General features: G+C 27.8%; 1 long non-coding RNA gene across 1 annotated transcript in view; it reads right to left on the reverse strand.

The window, feature by feature from the left end:
* Nucleotides 1–18679, reverse strand: part of LOC147809957 (uncharacterized) — a 32742-nt gene extending 14063 nt beyond the window's left edge. Inside the window, exons 1-4 of the long non-coding RNA XR_015433557.1 lie at nt 17940–18679; nt 13901–13962; nt 4026–4147; nt 1460–1506 (exon numbers count right to left, since the gene is read on the reverse strand). This is a non-coding gene — a long non-coding RNA (uncharacterized LOC147809957). The remainder of the gene's footprint in view (nt 1–1459; nt 1507–4025; nt 4148–13900; nt 13963–17939) is intronic.
* Between the last annotated feature and the right edge of the window lie 5373 nt (nt 18680–24052).

A 24052-nucleotide genomic window follows, 5' to 3' on the forward strand; every position in this document is an offset into this window, starting at 1 on the left:
TTTATTTTCTTTACTTTATGTTTTATACTTTACTTGGCACTTTATATTTTACACATTTCTTTAAAGCTTATTTCACGAATTTACTTCACAGTAAAAATTGTTCTCCAATATGTTTCACTTTATACTTTCAACTTTATATGCATATTACTTTATATTTTGCGCCTTTTTTAAGCTTTTACTTCATATTTTACTATACTCTTTAGTTTCTTAGTTTACATTTCTTACGTTACGTTTTATTTTAGGTGCTCTTTGTTTAATTAACACTTTACCCTTTAGTTTATACTTAATATTCTACTTTACTTCGAACAACTGATATATTTAGATATTTTTTTACTACACACTTTTCTTTTTTACTATATTTTACATTTGATTATACTCTCGACTTTACTTAATACTTTTTTATATTTTGCATTTTACCACTTTTCACTATATGCTTCACTTCGTATTTTATGCTTTACATTTCTTATTTACTTCTCTAATTTCTTATTTTACGTTTTACTTGATATGTTACGCTTTAAATTATTCTATAAAATACTTTGATTTTTATTTTACTTTTTACTCTACTTTGATTTTGACTTTATACTTAACAATAAGTTAGATGATATACTGCGTAATTTTTATTTTACTTCATATTTCACGTTTCACTTAACCTTATACAATAATTAACTTTTTTACTTACACAATATTTTACTCTTTAAACTTGTTTTCATACTAAACGCTTTTCTTTCTGTTATAATATATCCCTTATTTTAATGAAAATTTTCTGCTATATTTATATTAATTGTTTTTTTTTTCTCCTTGCACTTTTGTCTTTACGCACTATTTTAATTTGTTTTAGGCTTTACTTTATATTTGACGCCGAAATTTACCTCAACTTCTAATTAACTTTTTACTTTACCTTTCTTTGCTTTTCCCTTTTTTTAAATATCTTACTCTTTACGTAACACTTTATATTTATGCTTATATTACTTTACGCTTTTACTTTAACTGATACTTAAGTTTCAGCAACTCTTATTCTCTAATATAATTTCTACTTTTTATCTTACGTTTCTTATTTAACTTACAAACTTCCTACTTTACTAAATATTCAACTTTTTACATTATATATTTTGCGCTTTACACTACATAATTTTTTTAAGTTTTCGCTTTGCTTAGCATTATAGTTACTGCATTACTAAATAAAATTTTAATTTTAGCTTCATTTTATGCCTAACTCCGAAATAAAAATCTTTCAAAAAAGAACCTTTGACCGAAATAAAAACCTTTCAAAAAAGAGGTTTTAACGTAATTAGAAGGTGTCTAACCGTTCTGAACGAAAACGATTGCTTTATTGTTTGAGTTTGTGACAAATATAATATTAAGGCTAATTTTTGAAGGCATTTTCATTTAAGTGATGCATGCTAATTAATATAGTGAACACGAAGATTATTAAATCCTTTGAGTGTTTATATTTACTTACCTTTAAAAAACTATGATGTCTCTTAGATTGTCTAAAGATTTCGAAAGCTGAAAAAAAAAAACACATATTGATTAAAATTGCATTAATATGTATTTGAAGTACGATAATACAGGCCTTTCAAATATTACTTAAGGACATAACGGGGATGAAGTCACATAATAATTTCAAGTGGTTTTTTTAAGGGAAAAAAAATAATAATTTGTAAAAATTACACTTGAATAATTTGCAAAAATTACACTTTTTTAAAGAAAAAGAAATTATAATTTGGAAGAATTACACCTGAAACAGTTACAAACTATAAATAAAATTCCGAAGAACGAAACAATTTGGACAAAAATTGTTTTTATGTGCTTCAGAGTTCAAGAATTTTAGGCATTTCCGAAAAACTGCAAAGATTTCTTAACAATATTCTTCTCAAAATTTCATAAAATGTATTGAAATATCTATAATACTATTCGCTTAAAGAGTTAAATTATTTATTAAAATGAAATTCTAAAATTAGATTACTTCAGGAAAAGTGAAAATTAACGCAAGTTTGCGTTCAAGTTCGTTACTTTCTTACGTTAACAGAGGATGTGATTTGCTTATTTCACGATCACATAATTAATATTTTAAGCTGTTCAGTATTTTTCGGAACCACGTTACCTTGAAAAATAAATCAGAAGTTCCACATTTTAACTACTTTATTTAAAAAATATTAAACTAAAATTTATTGCTCACTTTCTCAACATAAAAAAACAGCGAAAAAAAAAACACATCTATATTTGTAAGCTTTTTTGGAATTTAGTAGGGTAAACTAATCAGTGAAGGAACACTTAAGCTTAGCTTGCCTTTAAAAAAATCATAAAAATTTCAAAATTTGTAATTTTAGCTAAATGACGGTGTCGACATATTTGATATTAAATGCAAATTATGTAAAACTTACATAATATTGTTTTAAGCTTTTGTTGGCTCAAATAATAAGTAGTAAGATAACCAAGTGAAGGAACAGTTCTTACCAGTGAATAAACACTAAATTATCCAGTGAATGAACAATTAATTTTGAGAATGTTTGATGCTCGTTAGGAATTCATAGGCCACACAAATGTCTAAAAACAAGATTTTTCTTGGAATTACAACATATAACCACAGTTAACGTGGGAAATTTTACTTTTTTTTCAGTCATGGAATGAAAAGTAAAATATGGTTGAATACAGAATTTAAGAAAATTGTTTCTTTTTTTTTCTTCTCACAATTTAGTAGTCCGTTCTTAATCATTAAAGTTTATCATTGTGTTATCCGATGATGTTTTTATTATTATTATAGTCAGATATTGTTTACACTTTCCCTTTATATATTTTAAAGTTTTTTTTTTAAATTTTATAATTATTTTTTTTCTTTTCGTCATACTTTCTGCTTTAACTTTTTTTCCAGCTTTTTCAGTCTCTTTAAATTTTCGTTCTTTTTCTGATGTTAATGCAAAAAAGTAATTTATTTCTTTTTCTTTTGATTTGACCTTCTCTTTTTCCAAATTATTGGCCAATGCAAATGTATCTTCGAAATTTCTTTTAATTTCCCAGTACCATTTCTAGAATTCCTCACTGGATAATAAATAAAAAAAAGGAGTTTCGAAGTTTGAGTATAATCCATCTCTCATTGACTTATATCTAGTGGTTCTTCAGCAGTACTTACGATTTACTTATGAAACCAATTGTTTTTGCAACTAACAATGCCTCAAGAGGACTTACCTCAAAATCAGTTTTCAAGATACTTTCATTATCAATGTTAGTTGTATCAGCTTCAGTGCCAAAATTTGACTTAACCAAATGTTCTTTTTGAAATAAATTCTTCCATATTGAGAAAAGCTCTGGCTATTGGATATTTAGGAGATTAAACTCTTCTGTCAATGTTCCTTTAAAAATGTGTAACATAGCTTGTGAGATTTCCTTCTCGAGCTTCTGAAGAAATAGTGCATCGTTACTCTCGAAGGAAGCATGTGTTTTGTTGATAAGCTGTCTTGGTCATTAACTCTTGGTGTCTGTTTTGAATGCATTTGTTGAAGTCAACGTTTTCTACATCGAATGGAAAAATACCACATTTCATAAAAGCACTTTAATTTCATCAGTTGATGCCTCAAAAGCTTATTTAAAAATGGATGTAAAATTGGATGTAAAATTCTCTCGATATATTGTTTCACAATTCTTTTGTTTTCAAGATCTAACGGGCGATTTTCCTGACTTAGGTAGAAAGCTAAACCAGAGAATTTGTTTTGATGAACAAAACTTGCTCAGTTTCAAATTGATATGAGATTTATACCTATTCAGAAGGAGCAAACTTTTATTTTCATTAACTTGAAAAAATCTCAGTAAAGGAACACTTGTTCATTCATTGGTTTTTCATCGTTTGGTAATCCAGTTAATAAACTCCCCCTTATCTCAGTATTTGGTTATGCTATGATGCTTAAAATAAATAAAACGTAACTTAAATAACCATATTTTGAAGAGTGCATATATAAATATGTATCTCGTATATATATATATAAGCGGTTATCCAAAAAATGAGAAGAAACAAAACATGCTTTACCTACAGCAAAATCTTCAAATCTCCGAAATTGTTTCATAGAACGGCATCCAAATAAGTTCGGCAGTTCAATTAAACATTGTTGATCCAAACGGGTCCATATCGATCGTAGTACTATGAAAAATAATCCTAAAAAACAAAAACATGCTGTATTAAAACAATAGCATAGATTGTTAAATAACATTCATTTCGTAAGAGATTGAAAGCAAAATTAAGTTTTAAATTTAAAATAGAAGCATGCAAAAACAAATGATAGGAAGAAAATGAGAAGAAAAACACTTTATTAAAAACGCTTATAATAAATTAAACACTGTAAAACAAGATCAATGAAAGAAAAAAAAATACATTAAAAATAAATGAAAAGACGAAGGATAAAAATTCAACATGTACGCATTTATTTATCATTTTTTTTTTTTTTTTTTTTTTTGCGCTTAGTAAATTTTACGTATTACTTTCGATATGCGTTCATTTTTTTTTAATTCGTTACCTATAAGCTCTATTTTTACTTTAATGTATGTGTTAAATAACTTATTTTAGGCGTCATAGAAAATTTATTTTTACTCGTTTCTTTTTATAATTTTACTTTTTTCTTTTCCTATAAGTTTCTTTTGCGTTTTTAGTTTTATGCGTCACTTTTACGGTTCATTTATATTTTAATGTACTTACATTTTACTTTATGTGTATTTATCCGTTGTGTTTAAGCGTTTAATCTTTTATGCGTAACTTTAACTTGTTTATAATTTTTTACTTTAATATTAGGCATTATATGTATTTTACTTATATACTTTTTCACGCTTGCTTTTCTTGTGATTTATTTGTAATCGTTACACGCATTACATTTTCCCATCACTCTTATTTATGAGTTACTTTTAAAAGTTTACTTTTCTTATATTTTACTTTTATTTTTATTGTACTGCTCTGCTCTATTCTTTACAGTTTATTTTACTTTATATTATATCCATTAATTTTCTAAAAGGTGTTTTTTTTCATGTGTTTCTTTTACACGTTATATTTTAAGCGGTATTTTTCTTGATGCGTAACATTTAAGCAACGCGTATTTTAACGCTTAAATACATATTTCTTTTATTTTTGTTTTGCGTTGCCTTCACGCGCTTGCTTTTAGGTTTTATATTTTATGCGGTACTTTTTTTTCTCGCTTTTTAATTACGTGTAATTTATTAGTCATTTACGTGTTAAAAGTATAATTATGTTTTACGAGTAACTTCTCATTATGCATTGTTTTTGTTATGCGTTACTTTTACTTTTGATCTACTTCCTTTATTCCATACTATACGCTTTCCTTTAAATTTTACACACGTTAATTTCCCTATTCGTTACTTTTTCGCGGGTTAGTTTTTTATGCATTCATTTACACGCTTTATGTATATATTTTACTTTAGTTTTCTATTACAGGTTTCTTTACGCATTTGCTTTCATATGCATTTATCGTTTCTAATGTGTTGTTGATTTTACTTGCTGTCCGACTCATAATATCTTATACTCACACTTTACCTTATACCACAGCCTTATATTTCACACTTTACTTTTTAATGCTTTAGTTTATGCCCTATGTTTTATACTTTTCGGAACATTTTACGCCTCTATTTAGTTCATACTACATGGTTAGCTTTATTTTGAGCTTATCTTTTCACTTTTTTGTTTTGTTTAACTTCACTTTCAATTATAGTTCATTTTACACTCTACCTTTTGCCTTACTTTTAAGTTTATATTACGCTTCACATTACGAACCTTTTATTTTATCCTTTGTTTCACACGCTTTTTTTACTTCTCTATCTACTAAACATTATAAGCTAGATTTTTAATTTATGTTTTACGCTTTCGTTTACTTTACACTTAACTTAATATTAAACTATAATTCATGCCTTTTATGCACTTTTAATTTCGTTTATATACTTTACTTTAGACTTAACTTTACTCATTATTTAATACTTATTTTATTTTATACTTCACAATTTTTTTCAAGCTTGAACTAATACACTTTTGACCTTATTTTACTCTACTTTTTTATACTTTAATTTATATTTAACGCTTTACTTAATAATTTACTTTACACATTTCTGTAGATTTTACTCTCAACGCTTTTATATTTTACTCTTTGCTTATTTTTGTATGCTTTATACTCTACATTTTTCGTTACGCTTTACTTTTAATTTTAAGCAGCATATTATTTTGCACGTTTTATTTAACCTTCTAATTTACTTTTTGCTTTATTTCTCTTTACTTTTCACTCTTCTTTACACTTTAAATTGCACACGTTACTTCAAGCTTAGTTTAAGTATTTACTTCATACTTCAATTTACAGTATAATTAACTCTTACGCTATGTTTCACTTTGCTTTCAATTTAACACACATATTATTTTCTGCTGTGCTTTATATTTTACGATTTTCTTAATAATTTTACTAGACGTTCCAATCTACTATATGCTTTAGTTTTCTTATTTAAATTTTGTACGTTTCATTTAATTTTATTAGCCTTTTTCTTTTTTGTACATTTACGCTTTACCAGGGTGCGTAGCCAAATCTTTCAACAGAAAATATGCACCTTTTAAGTACTCTTTAAGCACTTAAAAATATTTTTAAGCACTCTATACATTAACAAAATGCAAAAGAATTTTCTAAGACTTTACCTGATCATGATAAAAAAACTAGTTTCTGACAAAGAATTCTTTTCTTGATTATATTAGCCGCTATAAAATGATCGAGAGATTTTTCTGTTCGATTTCAGAGGGTGGAGAATGAAGTTTGAAATTGAGAATTTCTTGCAAAATGCAGCAGAGTTGCACATGAGAAAGCAATAATCTCACTAAACCTAGTTCAGTAAACGCACACGAAGAGTCCCAAGTATTTCATCAAACGCGTAAAATGATTGGCCCTTCATACGCTATGGACGCCGAAATGAATTTTGAAAACATTGAATAGAACAATGTGAAAAGCACGCTATTGCATAATACGTGGCGAAAATCGACATGGTAACGAAAAAAATCACATTTTTGAAAAGGGAAAATTAAGCGCTTTTTAAAAACACCCAATGAAAAAAGCACCTTTAAGGACTTTTAAATAGCGATAATCGAAAATAAGTTTTTTTTTAAAAACACTACGCACCATGTTTACATTCTACTTTAATTGAAACTTTACGTTATGCTTAGTTTACTTGACGTTTTAACTTTACACTTCAATATTCTGCTATATTATACATACCCATCTACTTTTTACTATCTTTTACATTTGATCACACTTTGCTTTCTACTTCCGACTTAAAAATTTATTCTGTGCTTCGTGCTTTATTTTATGGTTTGTTTACTTTGCGCTTTACCGTATTTCTCCTTAGCCTTCGCTTTTTATTTTCAACTTCTACTTTTTACTTCTCAAACTTCTTATTTTACATTTTACTTTATGTGTTACGTTTTATATTATTCTATGCAATATTTTGCTTTTTACTTGATATTGTATTGATTTGCTTTTTACTTGATATCGTATCTTATTATTACTAAATTTTACATCATAGTTTACTCTTTACTTCATGCACAACAATAGGTATAACGATTAACTGCATACTTTTCTATTTTACGCTTTAAATTTTAATTATATTTTGCGCTTTTTATTTTATTTTACGTTATAATTTGTTCTTTACATTACATACAACTTTCTGCATTATTTTTATTAACTGTACTTTATTCTTAACATACTTTTTTGCTTTACGACAAAGTTTTACGCTCCGCTTTACAATTTACACTCTTTTTAACTTAAACTTTACCTTATACATTATTTTATACTTCACAGTTCACCACATATTTTATTTTATTTTACTTGATATTTTACTTTGATATTTTATTTTATACTCTAGGATAAATTTTTAAAGCCTTCACTTGATGCTTCAAACTTTAAATTACGCATTGCGCTTCACTTTATGCTTTACTTCACTTTATGCTTACTTATATGCTTCAACTAATATTTAAGACTTTGCGTTACACTTTGTACTTCAATTTATGCTTTTCTTTTCTTATATATAATTTAACATTTTTATATATAATTTAAAATTTTTATATATAATTTAACATTTTTATATATAATTTCTATTAATAAACCTTACTTTTTTCGTTTTTATATATTACAATTTGCTTTTTTCACTCATTTCTTTTACGTGTTATCATATATTAAACATTATTTTTCTTTCTTCTTTACTTTTCTTATTCGTAACTTAAACGTGTTCAGGATTTTTATGCCTTTTTTTTACTCCACAAATTTCTTTATTCCTCACTTCTAAGCGAATACTTATCTTCATGAGTTACTTTTACGCATTATTCGACATTACGCGTTTACGGATTAAGCGTTTATTTTGCGCCATATTTCTTATGCATTTTATTTTTCTTATTAATTACTTCGTCTTTTACTCGTTAATTTTACGCTTACTAAATTTTAAGCGGCAGTTCTATTTATGGATTACTTCTACGCGTCAACGTATGTTATTCGTTATATTTCTTTATGATTAACTTTTCTTAATCATTTCTTTAATACACACTTTCTTATGAGTTACTTTGAGTTATTTACTTTTTTATGCGTTACTTTATCGTCATCTTTTGCACGTTTACTTTTCTTATGAGTTTCAACTATTTCAGGGTGCGTAGCTAAATCTTTCAAAAAATAAAAATAAATAAAATAATCACTCAAAAATATTTTTAAGCACTATATACGAACAAAAGGCAAAATTTTTTTCAAAGACTTTACATGATCATAATAAAAATAAACAATTTCTGACAAAGAACTCTTTTCTTGATTATATTAGCCATTATAAAAAAAAAGTCAAAAGGTTTTTTCGGTTCAACGTATTAGACGGTGGAAAACAAAGCCTAAAATGTAGAAGAGTGCAAGAATCTCACCGAACCTAGCTCAGTAGACGCACATATGAACTCGCGAGTATTTCATCAAACACGTAAAATTATTGGCGCATTCTTTCGACGGGAATAGATTATGGTTGAATGAATTGTGAAAACGGTGAATGTGAAAAGCACGCGTTCGCATAATACGCGGGGAAGATCGATGTGGTAAGGAAAAAAAAAATCATTATTGAAAGGGAAAAATTAGGCACTTTTAAAAAACACCCAATGAAAAAAGCACCTTTAAGGGCTTTAAGAAAACGCAAAAATCAAAAATAAGCACCTTTAAGCACTTTTTAAAAACGCTACGCACCATGTACTTTCACACGTTTTATCTTATGCGTTTACGTTATACATACGCTAGTTCTACTTTTCGAGTTACTTTAAAGTGTTTGTCTTTTCCTTATGCTTAACATTTACGCGTTACTTTCTTAAATTATACATCTTATTTTCTTATATTTTACTTTTTTTTTACTCCCGAATTACTCGATTTATATTACGTTTTAAATTTAGTTTACACTTTGAATTACGTACATGTTTTTTTATTTTTCGTTTTTTTTTTTTTTTTAAACTTTTTACTTTACATGCGTTTTGTTTTCTACTAAACAATATAAGCTGCATTTTCATTTTATATTTTGCACTTTAGTTTCCTTTATGCTCCACACTTCAAATGACATTAAAATGTACTTTTTTAGACACATTTATTTTAGGCTTTTTTTTTCTAAACTTTACTTTAATCTTAACTTTATTCATTTTTATATACTTTACGTAGAGCTTACTTGTCATTTTATTACACACTTTACACTTCTTTTTTCTTATTTTAGCTTTTAATCAATACACTTTTTGCCTTATTTTATGTATATTCGACATTTGTTGAACCGCATTTTGCTATACTTTTTATACTTTACTTTAGATTTTACGCTTTACTGTAACTTTACACAATACTTTATATTTTACTCTTTATATACTTTTATATTTTACCCTTTATTTATCATTTTCCGCTTTATTTTAATTATATGTTTTTTGCTTTATAATATTTTTTTAAGTTTCACTTTTTATCTTACGCTGCAATTAAATTATCATAAGTTTTACTTTAACTACATACTTTTTGCTTTATTTTTCATTACTTTATATTTTATTCTTTACTTACAATACTTTATATTTTGCGTTTTTATAAGCTTATTTTACGTATTTACTTTACATTATAATTTCTCTATTATATTTCGCTTTATACCTTCAACGTCACATGCATATAACTTTATGTTTTATTTTATATTTTGAGCGTTTTTTACGCTCTTACTGTACATTTTACTGTACTCTTTAAGTTTTAAGTTTACATCTTTTATGTGATGTTTTATTTTAAGCGCTTTTTCTGTACTTAACATTTTGCTCTTTAGTTTATACTTAATATTCTACTTTACTTCAAACACTATTTTATGCTTAGTTTACTTGACGATTTCACTTTAGTTTACTGATATATTTAGATATTTTCCTTACAATACACTTTTCTTTTTATTACATTTTACATTTGATTATACTTTCTATCTTACCTCCAACTTTCCACTTTACTTAATACTTTTTTTTAGTATATTTTTCATTTTAATACTTTTACTTTAAACTTCACTTCGTATTTTACACTTTACTTTTCTTTTCTACGCTTTACTTTATATTTGACACTGACGCTTACTTTAACTTCTAATTAACTTTTTGCTTTACCTTTTTTTTCGATTTTATATTTTACTCTGTATTTCACACTTTAGATATTGCGTGTTAATTTAAGCTTAATTAACATTACATATTTAAACTAAAAAAACTAAACTCAGTGGCGCGACAGCCCATAGAGGGCCAAGGCCTACTGTGCCCATCTCAGTTTTCTTGATCTTGGGCTCTGGGGTGCAGAAGCAGATGTTCCGATCAGGCGGTCAGCCGAACGCGGAACCCCCAGTGTTTAGTTCCCAAGTATGCTTGGTACTGATTTATCGACCCACTGAAGGGATGAAAGGCTGAGTAAACCTTGTCCGGCCAGAGGATAGAACCAGGGACCTGTGGTACTACAGCGCGAAGCGCTAAAACATTACATATTTACTTTATAATTTAAATTACACTACAATTTATTTTATATTAAATTTTTCTTTACTATATGTTTTATAATATACGGTTTACTTTACAATACTTTCTACTTCACACTAATTTTGTTTCAGATTTGACTAGGCTTTTCACTTTAGTTATCAATTTACTTCTGAAACGTGTTTCGATGGGCATTTTACTTGACATTTTTACTATATTTTACATTTTATTATACTTTCTACTCCAGCCTTTACATAATATATAAATTTTTTTTTATATTTTACACGCTTTACTTTATGCTCCACTCTTCTTTTTGCTACACAAACTTATTTACGCTTTACTTTTACATATGACGCTAACATTTTAAGCCTTACATTATTTCATATTCTATGCGTTGTTACATTATTCTATAACTTTTTATTTGACACTTTACTCTATATTTTTTACTATTCTTTACTTTTAATACTTTTCACCTTTTACTCCATGCTTTACTTTTATACTTTATGCTTGACTTTATTTTTTAATTTACTCTTTTCTTTAATTTAGATCTTACTCCTTGCGTAACACTTTGTACTTCATACTTTAAGCTTTTACTTAAACTGATAATTTACTTTGTACTTCACTTATTCTCTAATATAATTTCTACTTTTTATCTTACTTTTTTTTATTTACTTTACAAACTTCTTACTTTGCTAAAAATTTCACTTCATACATTTTACGCTTTACAATATTTTGGTTTTTTAATTTAAAGCTTTACTTACCTTTATATTTAATGCATTACTCTACAAAATTATGAATTTTACGTTACTTTATTTTATGATTTAGTAAAATTTTGATTTAGATATTACGCCATTTATTACCGGGACGATTCAAAGAAACATTTATGGGTGATTCTCACGAAATATGACAATTTACAGTCACTTGCACCAAGATCTAATACTACTAAAAGAACTTTTTTTTAAAAAAAAAATTAATAAATAGCATTGCTGTTAGCATTTAAAATAACCTAGTACTTGCATCGACTATTTGCTATATTTAAAAAATTAAATTGAACTTCAAAATGTCATGTTTCTGGCATGTCACAAACAATGTTTCCAATAATACTAGATTCAAAACTTCCCATAAATTTTTCAATATCTATTTTTTTTATCTTATCCTATGTAAGCATTTCTAAAATATACGCAGAGGGTATTATTAACAAAAACTTCGTTTAAAAAAAAATTTTCTGCGAATAATTTGTTTGTCACAAGAAAATCTGTCATTTTCCAGGCTACTTTTATTTAGTGGTTTATAACTAAAATAGATAGAGCCAGCAATCAATATCTTATGTTAATAGATTGATTAAATACCCTCCTATCTGAACATGAATAAAGAACCAACTTTCTGGTTTAAAATCTAGATTTTTTTCAAGGCGAGTAGGTTTTTATGTTGTCATTTTCCTGGCTTCTTGAAATCATTAATAACATAAACTACATAGTTTTATCTGAGTTATTTTAAGAAATCCTGTTGTTTTCTGCAGAATATAAATGTCTTAAGCCAAAATATTAAATTAAAGTAAAGTTATATGCTATAAAATGGCGAATTTGTCATTATCCTAGCTGTCAATTTCCTGGCTTGTGAATGCCAAGACATTGAAGTGTTACCAGAAAATTTTTTTAACTGCTAATACTGTAAAGAGGGAAAGCTAATATCAACCTAATACCAAGTTTATGTATGATTGTAATAAGATTGAATGTAATCAAAGTTATTTATTTATTTAATGATTGATTATTTTATACAATTTTATTCTATACCTATTAGCAACAAAAAATGTTTGATTCTTTCTACAGTAGATAAAAGAATTAATTTAAGTTATTCATGGTCCATCTAACATAAAGGCTTAGGTTTTGTTACTTACTAATAGCTTAAAATGACTGTTTTTTCAAACTTCTAAGCTAGTATGTCATTTTCCTGGCATTCAAAAAGTGGTTAATTTCCATTTTATTTTTTTACTTGAGCAAATGCCAATGAACTACACTTCTCTCTGTAAGATATTAATAAATGTAACTAAATAAATATACGAAAAAAAATATTGTTTTGAAGACTTTAATTTTGAAGAAATTTTTTGGTCCGAATTGTCATGTTTCCTAAGAATCACCCTTATTTCTTAAATTTGTTAGTTGAAATTTGTTTAAGCTAAATAAGAAGATATATCAGAGCAAACTCGACATAACTGTTTGTGAACAAAAAAATTATTTTGTTTATTTCACAATATATAATTTTATTTTTACCCCAATTTAGGACCACAGCAGAATGAACAGGGTTCACCTGCAGTTCAACAAATTTAACTTTTTAAGATTTACCCATGAACTATTTTAACTGGATAATGCACCATACTTAATTGAGATATTTAAGTAAACATTTATTGATTTATTTACTTCTGCTACAAAGGATTCAGTTCGAAATGGTTTTATTTCCATTATTAGAAAACACCGTTTTCTATCAGAAACGTGATACTTAACATTGTTACCAGATAGTTAACATTGTTATTCAAATAAGTTTTAACCTGTTTTCCGCCAGTCCACGTCGAGATTTTGAACGCTTGCAGAAGATAAATTAATTATTTCAATTTGTTCGCATTGCGAATTTTCCCCCTGTAATAAAAACCTTTTGTTAAAAGAAAAGTTGGTTTTAACGTAATTTAGAGGTATCAAACCTTTCGGAACGAAAACGATTGCCTTATTGTGTCATTTTTTGACAAATATAATGTTTAGGCTAATTTTTTAATACGTTTTCATCTAAGTATAGGAATTGATGCGTGGTATTAATGTATTTCTTTATTAGCTTATGTATTATTATTATTTTACCGAAAATGTATATAAATGGTGATTAATACTAACACAAAGATTATTAAATTCTTTGAGTGTTTAAATGACTTACCTTAAAAAAAACTATGATGTCGGCTTTTGCTTTAGACTTATGTTTCCTAAAGATTTCAGAAGCTGAAAATAAAAAATACCACATATTGATTAAAATTAAACAAATATCTTTGCAACAAGATAATAGGGGTCGTTCAAACATTACTTAAGGACATAAAGGGGGTGAGGTTTTGTAATTTATTTATATTTGTTGACAAGGGGAAGGCAAGTTGCGAGCAATGCATGTATGTCATTTAAGTCACATACTTTTAAGTTGTTTTTTAAAAGAAAAAAAAATTATAATTTGGAAAAAATTGCACTTGAAACAATTGAAATAAAATTTTGGAAAAAGAGAAAAATTTGGAGAAAAATTGCTTTTTTCAATAATTTTAAAAATTTTTGAAAAACAGCAAAGATTCCTAAAGAATATTCCTCTTAAAATTTTACAAAATAAAAGGAAATATCTACAATTGTTTTCTGACGAGTTACATTATTTATTTAAATTAAATTCTAAAATTAGGTTACTTTAGGAAAAGTTAAAATTAGAGTAAGTTAGTGCGTTGTTACTTTCTTACGTTAACAGAGGATGTGATTTGCTTACTTTTGCTGAAAAGGAAAGAGAGCGAGGCTAAAGTTTCAGCAAAAGTAAGTAGTAATAGAAATTTTCTAAGTAATAGAAATTTTTAAATATTTAGAAAGTAAAAATTTTCTAATGCTTAGAAAAAATTTTCTAAGTAATAGAAATTTTCTAACGGAAATATTTCTATTTATATGAGGTCATTCAAATTAAGCAGGCTTTATTTGAATGACCTCATATAAATACAAATATTATGAAGTGATTTAAAAGGATATCAGGTACTTTAATCATTAAATATAATTGATTTTAATGAATAATCGAAATTAGAAATTTATAACTAATTTCACTTCATTCGTAAATGAAGAGAGTTAAAGGTTAATAGCAGACTCAACAATTCTAATGCCAGAAAAGATTGCACTTAATAGTTTTATTTTGTATCAATTGTTTTTCCACTATTATTAACTTTAGTAATGTTTTAATAGTTTCTGCACGATTTTTATTTTAATTACTTTTACCCATAAAAAAGGGAGCCAAGCATTTCAAAGAAGGATCTATTTAAAGTAATTAAAGAGTTTTAAAGTAAAATATTTTACTTTAAAACTCTTTAATTCGTTTATTTGGTGACTTTTCATCACCACAGGGGTCTGCCGAGACATTTTGTGAAAGGTTCTGTTTTTGTGAAATTGTGAAAAAACTACTCATAATTTGTGAATATAAAATAAGCGTCAAGTCACATTCTTTCAATCAGGGTCCTACTTTTGCGAATTTGTGCTAATAGGGTCCTGATATTGCAAAAATTGCTAAAAACCTTTTCAAGATATAATAATAACTACAATAGTTAACTTGTAACTAAATAGTTACAAAATTATGCTCAACAATTGCTGCTACTAAATTAGGGATGCATCATACAAATATTTGAAATTTGGCCTATACTGCTTAACGCAAAATATTGATTTCGGACGAATAATGGAAACAAAATCACTCACCTTTTTAATATTTTCAATTGATACATTTTAAATAACACAACTTAGTTATGCATCACTTTTAATGTGTTACGCATTATGAAAACTTAACAATTCTTAAATTTATAATATTTTATTTAAAAAATTGCCTGAAATTAATTTTTATTTGCATAATATTCTATTAATTAATTTTATGAATAAATATAAATTGATCAAATATTTATTTATTAAAAAAATATCATTTAATATCAATAAGAATGTGCACACGATGTTTGTAACAGTAGAAATATTTTCTTAGAATACTACATTTGGAATTTAAACTTAGGGAAACTTAGTTTCGAACCGTCTTTTGCTCCCCCCTCCCCGGGAAGGGTTTATTCGATTAACAAAACAATAATGAAGATAAAAAAATTTGTGAAGGGTCACATTAAAAGATGAATTATTTTGTGAAGGGTCCGTTTTTATGGAAAGATATTTTGTGAAAGGTCGTTAACGGACCCAAATTTCAGCCGTATATGTCCTTTATTGATAAAGATTTGTTTTTGAAAACATCTGTTTACTGACCATGATAGACATTGGTTGGTCAGCATCTTTTCTTGAGTTCGTTTTTGAATATCATTCGAGTGCCATGATCCACCTATAGATATTAACTTTTGTCAGCAGTGTGTCTTTAGTTTTTTGAGCATCACACGAGAGCCATGATCAACCTATAGATATTCACTTTTGTCAGCAGCGTGTCTTTAGTTTTTTGAACATCATCCGACAGCCATGATCCAGATGGGCAGTGTGGCGGATATTTTCCCCAATAGAACATAATTTTGTTATGCTATGTTTTGTTCGAAACAATAAAGCGATTACGCTATTGTATATTTGGCAGCCTACTGTGATAGATCTTGCAGCTTCACCATCAAGTCAGTATGCTGAGGTTGAACCTGATCCTTGTTTTTTGAACACCTAATGCCACCACCTGTGAACTAGGTTGACTCTGAGTGCATTACAAAAAAAAAAAAAAAAAAAAAAAAAAGAACAGAATAAAGTTACTTTTCATTTCTCGAAAAAAAAAGTGAGTGTTTACTTAGTAAATCTTTACAGGTATTTGTGATTTCTAATTATCCCTCATCTCGTCTGCACCAGGTATGTTAATATTCATCTTTTTTTTTGGATTTTTGTTTTTCCTGGGTGTGTTGTAGCATAATGCTTTGTACAAACCGTACGTTTAATCGGCCATATTACTTGCAATGCCTATTACGATCTAAATTAGTATATATTATATATATATATATATATATATATATATATATATATATAAAAGAAAACACTAAGAAAGTTAAGAAAAACTTATTCACGTTAAAAAGATTATTTACTAAATAATTTCCCTTGTGAATCTATACAGTTTTTCCATGTGCAAATCCATTTCGGGCAAATCCGTGGATAAAATTGTTTGCTAAAAATTTCTTTATTAATTTATACAATTTTCCATGTGCAAATCCATTTCGGGCAAATCCGTGTTAAAATTATCTATTAAAATTTTTTCTTTGATAATTTTAATAATTTTTCTATGAGCTAATCCATATCGTGCAAATCCGCGGCTAAAATTATTTGCAAAGCAGGCAATTTATGTTTCTCTTTTCTATTTTATATTTTTTCTTAAATAAACATCTATCTTCTAAAACTATTTATGATCAATTTTAAAAATTATCCAGTATAATATTACCTTGCGCACATCCATTTCGGGCCCATCCTTGGTAACTAACAAATCAAATCTCAGAATAACAAATCACTTCAGCTGTGCAGTAAGAACGACACTTTAAAACCCTCTTGTTACGCTCAATTTGCGCTTTTGTTTTCATCTTTTATTTTCATATTTTGTAATCAGGCAATCTTTGTGTGAAAACATTTTTAAATCATTCTTGAAAAATATTTCGACCATGTAAGTTGATCTGATTTTGCTACTCGCTTTATAGCCCCCTTTTTAATGTTTTGCCTTTTATTAAATTTTATTTTCTGTTTTTACATGTTATTTTTACATGTTATTTTTACTTTTTGTGATCTATTTTATTTATTGTTATTTTTATAAAAAAAATTTTGAGTGCTCCTCACACTATTGTATTAATATATCTTGCTTTGGCTTTATTGATACAATACCAGAAAGCACTCTGTTTTGCGGATATAATCGTGTGAGCTGAAGAAAAGATTATATCTTTTATTTTCCAATTTTTATAATAAAATTTAATTCTTTTTTTTAATTTTTTTTATTTATATATAAACTATTGTTTGTTATTTTTTTACTTATTATCCCCCCCCCCTTTCTTTTTATATGTCTATAATTTTTCTTTGTTTTATTCTTCATTTTGAACTTATCTAATGAGTTCTGTTTACTTGCAGCTTAAGTGCAATAAATGAAACTCATTGTTTTTCTTAACTTTCTTCGTGTTTTCTTGTATTTATATATATATATATATATATATATATATATATATATATATATATATATATATATAAAACAAATATGCTTTACTTACAGCAAAAGTCTTCAATTCTCCGGAATTGTTCGCATCCATATAAGTCCGGCAACTCTGCATTCAATTCATCCAAACGGGCCCTTATCTATCGTAGTACTATGCAAAGTAATCCTAAAAATCTAAAACATGTTACAATAAAAAAATAACATAGCTTGTTAAATATCATTAATTTGGCAAGAGATCGAAAGCAGACTTGGAGTAATTAAATGTTTTAAAATTAAAATAAAGTGTTAGAAGCATGCAAAAAGAAATGACAGACAGAAGATGAAAAGAAAATCACTATAGTAAAAACGGGAATAATAAATTAAACATTGCTTAAGAAGCTCAATGAAAATTTTAAAAAAAAAACCACCATTAACAAACGAAAAAAAAAGAAAAAGTGAGGAAAGAAAACCAAAAACAAAATGACACCGTGAAAAAAGGATAAAAACAATAAAAACGGAAAACAAACACCATGAAAAGATTAAAAAAAAAAAACAATGCACCATGGAGGTACGAAAAGAAACGTTAGGAAAATGCGGAAAACAGACATAGTGAAAAGACTGAAAACAAAGGACCCAAAACACCTCGGAAAAAAAAGAAACGGAAAGCAAACATAATGAATAAACGAAAAACAAACACAGTGAATAAATGGAAAACAAACCCAACGAATAAATGGAAAACACATTGAATAAATGGAAAACAAACACAGTGAATAAATGGAAAACAAACCCAACGAATAAATGGAAAACAAACACAATGAATAAATTGAAAAAAAAAAAAACAACGAATAAATGGAAAGCAAACAGAATGAATCAATGGAAAACTAACAGAATGAATAAATGGAAAACAAACCAAATGAATAAATGGAAAACAAACGCAATGAATAAATGGAAAACAAACAGAGTGAATAAATGGAAAACAAATCCAACGAATAAATGGAAAACAAACCCAATGAATAAATGGAAAACAAACACAATGAATAAATGAAAAACAAACACAGCGAATAAATGGAAAACAAACACAATGAATAAATGGAAAACAAACACAATGAATAAATGGAAAACAAACACAATGAATAAATGGAAAACGAAACACCACCAATGAATGAAACGCACCACAAAATGAAAATATGAACAAAAAAGCACCTTGAACCAATGAAAAACATAATGAAACACTGGAAAGCAAATATAACAATAAACAAAAATAATGATAAAACTGAAAACGAACACAATGAAAAGGAGAGAAACGAACCACTACGAATAAACGCAACTGAAGAGAAATTGTTATAATAAAGACAAAATGTTATTAAAAATCCTGGAAAAAAACACAAGAGTAAAAAAAAAACTTCTAAAAAAAGGACAATGAATAAAATAAAAAAAAACTCGGAAATTGCACAACGAAAATAAAACTTGGAACATATAAAACGGGAGAAAAATGGAAAACATTCAAAAGAAAGAAATTGAAGAACAATGGAAACATAATGGAGAAAAATTGGCAGAAAAAGATACTGTGGAGAAAAAAATTAGAAACACAATTAAAAATTGAGAAAAAAATTTTAAATTAAAAAACAAATTGAAAAGACTGGAAAAATAACAAAAATTAGGAAACGCAAACGCAACGACTGAATTTCGTGGCATGCAGTCTGAAGCGGATGTAGAAGCGATGAATTTCGCTACCTACCTTCGCTATTCGAATCAAGAACGCTTTACCAAAAATGTACGAACCAGAAAAAAAAAATCCCGGACAAAATTTTGTCTGTTTTTAACCCGAAGAAAAAACGCATTATTAGAGTAGCTACTCTGCGATTACTTAGAATATCAAACTAAACAGAACTTCTAAATAAATAACTTACCTTATAATTAAGAATTATTAGTAAACTTACCTTTACAAAGAAATGTACGTCTCACACCATATTTTGAATAGATAGGATTTTTAAACCACGTTAAACTTACCAATAGTATAACACTGTATTCAAGACTGTTAGTCAGGTACTTACATCGCTTCTTGCAACTTTTCTTTTTCTTGGTAACCTAAGGGGGGAAAATTTATGATCATTAAGTTAAAATTATTACATCCCTAAGTCTAATGAGATATAGAATTATTCCATCTCAATGGATTATTCTTGTCTTCGCTTTCTTAAATATCTTAACATTAGACGATGACGGAGCCAAGAATCTCTATAGTTCGTTCACCAGGAGTTGGCACTTGGCTCAACCTCCTCGAACGCAGAGTTCACTTGGCGGGAGTAAGAGGAGAAGCATCTCAGCGCTTGAAAATGAGACAGCCCTTCATGCTCGTCAAATGCAATCAGTGAATTATTTTTCTGTCACTTACTTCGATTTATTCTTTGCTATAGTACATTCCGTTACTCTAGCTAATTAAATATACTTTAAATTTAAAAACTGCTGTTTTCCCAGAAAAATGTCTCAAAGAAGACAAACAATTCACTCAAAAGAGAAATATCATCAAATTTATGAAATATTTAATGTTAAAAAAATGCACATGAAGATAGCGAAATAAATATTTTTGTCATATGATCGCCAAATAGCAACCTTGTTCAGGATTGTTCACATCATTCTCTCAAAAATGGTGAAATAGTATCGTCGGATACCATGTCATGAAGGCGGAGTCAAGTGCCAACTCCTGGCGAACAAATCTACAGATTGACTATTTTGGTTCGCTATGGTGCAAAATAAAGAGTTTTCCGCATTACCATACGTAATGTGTGTATTAATGGTTTTCTCATCGTTAAATTTCAAAAATTTGTTTCTTGAATTCTATCAACTAACTTGATGGCTATATTCATTGACCAGATTCTAAAATAAATAAATGACATTCTTTTATTGAAGGACATTCTCCCCATGATAATAAATAAATGATTTCTGAAATTATAATAATATTTTAAACTATTTGATTCCTTTCATAATACAGTCGGACCTCTATTTAACGAAGTCATTAAATCCCGGTAATAAGTTCGTTGCACGGAAAATTCGTTAAATAGAACTTTTGAAATACTTAAACACAAACCCTAGACATAATTACGAGTAAAATAGCAATTGATGCACCGTTATATTGTAAACTAGTATCTACTATTTATTTTATAAATCTTAACCTTAAAAGAAAAGCAAGAATAGAGCAAAACATTATCCAGTGTTACACTATCACGCTACATACATTTTCAACTAAAAAAGCCTTATGTATGTACAAAATTATAGCTGCTTTTATTATATAAAGTAATTTTAAACATACATTACCGCATGCGTTCATAAGTTGAATTGCTATTGATAAAATCCGTTAATTTTGTCAGAGTTTTTCGTTTGAAATGCAAACAAAAAGGGAAAAGGATTTTACTACTGTCTCTAAACGTTAGGTGGCTTTGAATTATCAATATCCCCCATAAAATACGTTAACAAGCTTGAAATATCCGGAAATATTTTGGGAAACAGGGAAAGTAAATCTCCAAGAAAAGTTCGTTAAAAAGAAAATTCACTTCGCTATTCAGAAGTTATTTTACGAAGAAATTTCCAAAATCTTCTTGGTTCCTCGAAAAAAAAATTTAGCGAAATAGAGAAATTCGGAAAATGGAAGTTCGTTCAATGGAAGTCCGACTGTATTTCATAAACTCTATCAACTAATGTGTTCATCGATGTAACTGGATTTTTTAGATAGCGAAAATAAATAATTATTATGATTTTAATTTAAGCGTACATTGCTTTTCCAGTAAAGATATTGCTTTGACTTTAACCAGGGCCTAGTAGGTAAAAAGTAGATTATGGAGGTTGTTTGAAGACTAGCTGATTAATTTGCGAAATAAAACAATATTTTGGCACTTTATTGGTTCATCCTTGTTTATCTGCCCATTAGCTAGATAATCTGTAGAATAACCGATTTCTAAACTAGAAACTATTAGAATTTTTTTTTTATAAAAAAAGCCCCCTTAAGGTGATGATTTTAAAATATATACAATCGATTATCCACTGTCTTAAATTTTTATTATCAAAGACACCTGAATGCAGTGGTTCATAAACCGGGGGTGGGGGTCATTGTTTAAAGAAAGATATCAGTTTGGATATTACATTTAAACTCTAATGCATATTCTCTTGTACCCTTCAGAAACTGAATTTAATGTATGCTTTCCAGCACTCATTGATGCGTTAAATTAAATTCAAAATCCATTAAAAATTTTTTAATAACGACAGTCGTTGAACAGCCGACCCAATTTTGGGTTTACGATTACCAATGTTCATCTCCGTGGTCTTGTAATTTCGAACCAATCCAGAAGACGAGGGAACACTTGGATCAGTACCCCTAGAGGTATTGATTTGTTATGGGAACATGGAGGACTTTGTGACTCGACAGATTTAACATGCACCAGTCATCATTTACTACACGAGGAGTCCTTGGCCGGTAGGAATCGAATCCTCGACCTCTTGGACATGGACCCAGTGCTCTACCAACCAGGCTATCCCCCTGCCCTTTGTGTTTTGAAAAGGCTGTTGGTATTTTATTAGATAAAAAAATGACCCTCCATCAAAAGACGGGTAAACAGAATTTTGGTCCTTAACGCTTAGTCTTATATAAGAGAGGCAGAGTCGTTGCAATTATAATATTTGCTTAAGTGATTGTGATTTGTGACGATTTATTTTGGTGAGTCAGGCTTCTCAGTTAGGTTAGAAAACAAAAAAACTTAAATAGATTGGAATTTGTTTTTGCAGCCATTCAGCTGACACCGCCAAAAATACATGCCTGCCTTGTTAGGCAACATACCCACTAACTATATGCACAAAAAATGACGTCATTTACACCTACTGAAAAAGAAATACAAAGATTGCCATTAAAGGACAGAAACTTAACTTTAATTCACTACACTAAGTGGAACCACAGCCAACACAGCCTATTGAAACATTTTGATTGAGTACGTGAAATTTGTTTACTGGATCAAGGGTGATTGTGGGTCCAACTAAAAAAATCCTGAAAAATTCTTGAGTAAAATTCAAAAAAATTAATATCTTTATAAATTTAAATCATTAAAATTTTCAAAACATGATATTCTAAATGAATTATATGCAGCATAATTTAAATGAATATATAATGCGTAAGTTTACTTTTATCTCTAATCACATTTATAATTCTACCACAAAAAAAATATACAAATGAAAGAGATGCCAAGTATAAATTCTAGTTCTAATATTTTTTAAATAAAACATACAAGAATTTTTATATATAATGTGAGCATGATTTTTTGAAATTTTCGGATCGCGATTTACGAAAAATCTGGAAATACGGATTTTTTCCGGAGCACAATCACCCCTGCTGGATCAAAAGTTATTAAGTAGTACCGTGTTTTATATTCTGCAACGTGTTTGATTTCCGTTCATCCCGGGATAGCTTAATTCTTTGTTTCTACTCACAAATAAAAATTTCAATTTTACCACTTGATTTGGAAAGACGTGTTATAACACGCCAAAGTGCCTTTGAAACTAAATCGTCAATGACGTGCTGTAGACGTCAGCAGCTATCATCATGGAAATAAATAGACGTTCTCGGTTCGTATATGAAAGAAATAGAAAAGATTTTTCCGTTTTCTAAAGACATTGTATTTTACACGTTTCACTGTGTGTTGCCATTGACTGTTTTGGTAAACACTTACGAAAAATAAATTTTACAAAATTATTTGTCTTTAATACATAATAATTAGTTTAAGAATATTGTCAAACCTTACCTAATTTAGAAAAGGACGAAGTTTTAGTGCTTTCTCAAGAGTCATCTTCATGTCTATCTATTAGCATCAAACACAAAGTCACTCATCCACGTGAACGAAATCGATAGATACGACACCAACGCTTCTGAGAACTGAAATTAATCTAAAATATTTATTAGTTTCACCTGAAAAATAATTTATATTAGACCCTGAAATAAAATAAATGAAAAATTTAAAAAAGTAAGTATTGTAAACATTTTAAAGAGGTAATAAGTAGACGTACTAAAGTTATAGTCAACAATTTTTTTGCCTTAAATTTTGTGATGGAAAAAAAATAAGAATGATCTAACATTGTTTTTTTAAACACAAGTAAAAATGAAATTTTAACCACAAAATTATAATCCAGATAAAAATAATATCTTACAATTTA

Source organism: Parasteatoda tepidariorum, chromosome 5, assembly GCF_982258835.1.
Source record: "Parasteatoda tepidariorum strain Cologne lab strain chromosome 5, Ptep-v5.0, whole genome shotgun sequence".
Classification (NCBI taxonomy): Eukaryota; Metazoa; Arthropoda; class Arachnida; order Araneae; family Theridiidae; genus Parasteatoda; species Parasteatoda tepidariorum.